Source organism: Syngnathus leptorhynchus, unplaced genomic scaffold (genome assembly GCF_054491065.1).
Source record: "Syngnathus leptorhynchus isolate UIUO unplaced genomic scaffold, UIUO_Slep HiC_scaffold_316, whole genome shotgun sequence".
In the NCBI taxonomy this organism is placed as follows: domain Eukaryota; kingdom Metazoa; phylum Chordata; class Actinopteri; order Syngnathiformes; family Syngnathidae; genus Syngnathus; species Syngnathus leptorhynchus.
In genome coordinates this window covers 27554-32500 of record NW_028232283.1, presented here as the reverse complement: position 1 = coordinate 32500, position 4947 = coordinate 27554, and positions in this window count along the sequence as shown.

Below are 4947 nucleotides of genomic sequence, written 5' to 3'. Positions count from 1 at the left end.
CCCGACGTCGGACGAGCCGAGGCCGATGGAGGCCCTACCAAGGCGGGTCATGAGTGCCAGTCGGTCAGTTGGGTGAGGGGGTACTCGGAGGCCCACCGGGAGCAGACGGGCGACCGGGGATGGGGGGCGTACGCGGGCGGGCGCCGGGAGAAGACGGCCCGTCCGGGGTCGAATCTCGGCCTGTGTTTTCGGAGCCGGCCGGGCATCACGCTCCCTCCTTGGATGGACAACATTCGTAGTTGACACTTTGTGTCATTTTATCCGAGCGGGCGGGCGCCTCGAGAGGCGGACCGTCCGGGGCGACTCTCGGCCTGTGTTTTCGGAGCCGGCCGGGCCTCACGCTCCCTCCTTGGATGGACAACATTCGTAGTTGACACTTTGTGTCATTTTATCCGAGCGGACGGGCGCCGCGAGGCGGACCGTCCGGGGCGACTCTCGGCCTGTGTTTTCGGAGCCGGCCGGGCATCACGCTCCCTCCTTGGATGGACAACATTCGTAGTTGACACTTTGTGTCATTTTATCCGAGCAGACGGGCGCCGCGAGGCGACCGTCCGGGGCGACTCTCGGCCTGTGTTTAAGGAGCCGGCCGGGCATCACGCTCCTTCCTTGGATGGACAACATTCGTAGTTGACACTTTGTGTCATTTTATCCGAGCGGGCGGGCGCCGCGAGGCGGACCGTCCGGGGCGACTCTCGGCCTGTATTTAAGGAGCCGGCCGGGCATCACGCTCCTTCCTTGGATGGACAACATTCGCAGTTGACACTTTGTGTCATTTTATCCGAGCAGACGGGCGCCGCGAGGCGGACCGTCCGGGGCGACTCTCGGCCTGTGTTTTCGGAGCCGGCCGGGCATCACGCTCCCTCCTTGGATGGACAACATTCGTAGTTGACACTTTGTGTCATTTTATCCGAGCAGACGGGCGCCGCGAGGCGGACCGTCCGGGGCGACTCTCGGCCTGTGTTTAAGGAGCCGGCCGGGCATCACGCTCCTTCCTTGGATGGACAACATTCGCAGTTGACACTTTGTGTCATTTTATCCGAGCAGACGGGCGCCGCGAGGCGGACCGTCCGGGGCGACTCTCGGCCTGTGTTTTCGGAGCCGGCCGGGCATCACGCTCCCTCCTTGGATGGACAACATTCGTAGTTGACACTTTGTGTCATTTTATCCGAGCAGACGGGCGCCGCGAGGCGACCGTCCGGGGCGACTCTCGGCCTGTGTTTAAGGAGCCGGCCGGGCATCACGCTCCTTCCTTGGATGGACAACATTCGCAGTTGACACTTTGTGTCATTTTATCCGAGCAGACGGGCGCCGCGAGGCGGACCGTCCGGGGCGACTCTCGGCCTGTGTTTTCGGAGCCGGCCGGGCATCACGCTCCCTCCTTGGATGGACAACATTCGTAGTTGACACTTTGTGTCATTTTATCCGAGCAGACGGGCGCCGCGAGGCGACCGTCCGGGGCGACTCTCGGCCTGTGTTTAAGGAGCCGGCCGGGCATCACGCTCCTTCCTTGGATGGACAACATTCGTAGTTGACACTTTGTGTCATTTTATCCGAGCGGGCGGGCGCCGCGAGGCGGACCGTCCGGGGCGACTCTCGGCCTGTATTTAAGGAGCCGGCCGGGCATCACGCTCCTTCCTTGGATGGACAACATTCGCAGTTGACACTTTGTGTCATTTTATCCGAGCAGACGGGCGCCGCGAGGCGGACCGTCCGGGGCGACTCTCGGCCTGTGTTTTCGGAGCCGGCCGGGCATCACGCTCCCTCCTTGGATGGACAACATTCGTAGTTGACACTTTGTGTCATTTTATCCGAGCAGACGGGCGCCGCGAGGCGGACCGTCCGGGGCGACTCTCGGCCTGTGTTTTCGGAGCCGGCCGGGCATCACGCTCCCTCCTTGGATGGACAACATTCGTAGTTGACACTTTGTGTCATTTTATCCGAGCGGGCGGGCGCCGCGAGGCGGACCGTCCGGGGCGACTCTCGGCCTGTGTTTAAGGAGCCGGCCGGGCATCACGCTCCTTCCTTGGATGGACAACATTCGCAGTTGACACTTTGTGTCATTTTATCCGAGCAGACGGGCGCCGCGAGGCGGACCGTCCGGGGCGACTCTCGGCCTGTGTTTTCGGAGCCGGCCGGGCATCACGCTCCCTCCTTGGATGGACAACATTCGTAGTTGACACTTTGTGTCATTTTATCCGAGCGGGCGGGCGCCGCGAGGCGGACCGTCCGGGGCGACTCTCGGCCTGTGTTTTCGGAGCCGGCCGGGCATCACGCTCCCTCCTTGGATGGACAACATTCGTAGTTGACACTTTGTGTCATTTTATCCGAGCAGACGGGCGCCGCGAGGCGGACCGTCCGGGGCGACTCTCGGCCTGTGTTTAAGGAGCCGGCCGGGCATCACGCTCCTTCCTTGGATGGACAACATTCGTAGTTGACACTTTGTGTCATTTTATCCGAGCGGGCGGGCGCCGCGAGGCGGACCGTCCGGGGCGACTCTCGGCCTGTGTTTAAGGAGCCGGCCGGGCATCACGCTCCTTCCTTGGATGGACAACATTCGTAGTTGACACTTTGTGTCATTTTATCCGAGCGGGCGGGCGCCGCGAGGCAGACCGTCCGGGGCGACTCTCGGCCTGTGTTTAAGGAGCCGGCCGGGCATCACGCTCCTTCCTTGGATGGACAACATTCGCAGTTGACACTTTGTGTCATTTTGTTCGGCCTGTGTTTAAGGAGGCGGCCGTCCTCCACTCGGTCCGTGTTTAAGGAGCGACACTCGCGCTCCGGTTCGGCCTGTATTTAGGGAGGCGGCCGTCCTCCGCTTGGTCTGTGTTAAGGGCGACACTCGGTCCATGTTTGAGGAGCCTGGCCCTGACGCTCCTCTCCGGCCTGTGTTTAAGGAGGCGGCCGTCCTCCGCTTGGTCTGTGTTAAGGGCGACACTCTGTCCATGTTTGAGGAGCCTGGCCCTGACGCTCCTCTCCGGCCTGTGTTTAAGGAGGCGGCCGTCCTCCCCTTGGTCCGTGTTAAGGGCGACACTCGGTCCATGTTTGAGGAGCCTGGCCCTGACGCTCCTCTCCGGCCTGTGTTTAAGGAGGCGGCCGTCCTCCCCTTGGTCCGTGTTAAGGGCGACACTCTGTCCATGTTTGAGGAGCCTGGCCCTGACGCTCCTCTCCGGCCTGTGTTTAAGGAGGCGGCCGTCCTCCCCTTGGTCCGTGTTAAGGGCGACACTCGGTCCATGTTTGAGGAGCCTGGCCCTGACGCTCCTCTCCGGCCTGTGTTTAAGGAGGCGGCCGTCCTCCCCTTGGTCCGTGTTAAGGGCGACACTCGGTCCATGTTTGAGGAGCCTGGCCCTGACGCTCCTCTCCGGCCTGTGTTTAAGGAGGCGGCCGTCCTCCCCTTGGTCCGTGTTAAGGGCGACACTCGGTCCATGTTTGAGGAGCCTGGCCCTGACGCTCCTCTCCGGCCTGTGTTTAAGGAGGCGGCCGTCCTCCCCTTGGTCCGTGTTAAGGGCGACACTCGGTCCATGTTTGAGGAGCCTGGCCCTGACGCTCCTCTCCGGCCTGTGTTTAAGGAGGCGGCCGTCCTCCCCTTGGTCTGTGTTAAGGGCGACACTCGGTCCATGTTTGAGGAGCCTGGCCCTGACGCTCCTCTCCGGCCTGTGTTTAAGGAGGCGGCCGTCCTCCCCTTGGTCTGTGTTAAGGGCGACACTCGGTCCATGTTTGAGGAGCCTGGCCCTGACGCTCCTCTCCGGCCTGTGTTTAAGGAGGCGGCCGTCCTCCCCTTGGTCTGTGTTAAGGGCGACACTCGGTCCATGTTTGAGGAGCCTGGCCCTGACGCTCCTCTCCGGCCTGTGTTTAAGGAGGCGGCCGTCCTCCCCTTGGTCTGTGTTAAGGGCGACACTCGGTCCGTGTTTAAGGAGCGGCCCTCGCGCTCCGGTTCGGCCTGTATTTAGGGAGGCGGCCGTCCTCCGCTTGGTCTGTGTTAAGGGCGACACTCGGTCCGTGTTTAAGGAGCCGGCCCTGACGCTCCTCTTCGGCCTGTGTTTAAGGAGGCGGCCGTCCTCCACTTCCTTCCATGCACCACCACATTCGCAGTTGACACTTTGCCATTTTTTCAGAGAGGTGACACTTAGTCGTTTTTTCGAAAGTTGACACTTAGTCGTTTTTTCGAAAGTTGACACTTTGCCGTTTTTTCAGAGAGGCGACACTTAGTCGTTTTTTCGAAAGTTGACACTTAGCCGTTTTTTCGAAAGTTGACACTTAGCCGTTTTTTCGAAAGTTGACACTTAGCCGTTTTTTCGAAAGTTGACACTTAGTCACTTTTTCGCCACAGTGACACCTCCAGCGCGTGCCACGGCGCTTTTCAGGTCTTCTATCCGACCTTGTGCTGTCGAGGACGGCGTGTCCGACGCCGTGGGGAGACCAGCACCATCTCCTCCATACTCGTAAACGGGGTGCTTTGGAAAACGGGGGGAAAGTCGATGAGTACACTGACTACTGGGACCATTTCATTGTACTCTGGCGCACCTGAAGACCAAAAAAGGTACTGCACCTTAGCCCGGGTACCTCACCCCCTGGTACCTCGAGGAGAACTTAGAAAAATTTCGACAAATTTTTGGTGAGCTCCAGGGAGAGAGGCTGATTTTTCGCTTTTTGAGGCCGACCGCCGAACCGGCGCGGGGCGGACTCACAAGCCCCCCAGAGCCGTGGGCACTTAGTCGTTTTTTCAGAGAGGCGACACTTAGTCGTTTTTTCAGAGGCGACACTTAGTCGTTTTTTCGAAAGTTGACACTTAGCCGTTTTTTCGAAAGTCGACACTTAGCCGTTTTTTTGGAAAGTTGACACTTAGTCGTTTTTTCGAAAGTTGACACTTAGTCGTTTTTTCGCCACAATTGGCTCTGAGCTCCAGGGGGAGAGCCTGGTTTTGCCTTATTTCAGGCCGGCTGGGGAACC